Raw genomic sequence first — 753 nt, forward strand, 5'->3', positions numbered from 1 at the left:
AAAAAAAAAACATAACATTCATCCAGTTTCCTGCTTATGATTTTTTTAAATTTCTGAAATCGTCCCTTAATTTCTAGTCTCCGTAAAACTCTGTCCATTTTGATAGTACGATAACAAGTTAATAGACCATTTTTATGTAGAATTTTATGCTTTACAACTTCAAAAAATACTTTTTTCTAGCTCTTACCCCTTTTGAGTTATACTGAAGAACCCCTTTATTTTATCTTTTTTTACCCCTAGCCGGAGGTTGAAAAAAAAATTACTGTCACATTTTGTTATAGTATACCTCAAACTAATTATATAAAAAATTTAAAGGCCCATACTATTCGAATAGATACATAGGTATAAATAAATAAAATAAATAAATATATCTTTATTGTGCACAAAACACGAAAGGCAGGAATTCGGCAATGCCGCTCTTTCATTCCACCAAAAAGAATAATAAATAAGACATAAATAGATATCTACTTAAGTATTATATATTTTTTGACTAAAATTAAATGCGAAGAAAATATATATTAATAATTAATTATCATCACATTAACTACGAGTATAAATAACTATACATTAGACTCGACAAGTGGCGACAATCTGGCGAGGAGTGAAAAAAATTAAATAGTATTTCATTTTTTCAAGATAACTCGAAGAGAGTAAGAAGTACAAAAAAAGTTTCTTATATAAGTAGAGCATAAAATTCTACATAAAAATGGACTATTGACTTTTTTCTTTGACTATTAAAATTAAAAGAGTTAG

This window comes from Anoplophora glabripennis, unplaced genomic scaffold, assembly GCF_000390285.2.
Source record: "Anoplophora glabripennis isolate ALB-LARVAE unplaced genomic scaffold, Agla_2.0 scaffold259, whole genome shotgun sequence".
Lineage (NCBI taxonomy): Eukaryota > Metazoa > Arthropoda > Insecta > Coleoptera > Cerambycidae > Anoplophora > Anoplophora glabripennis.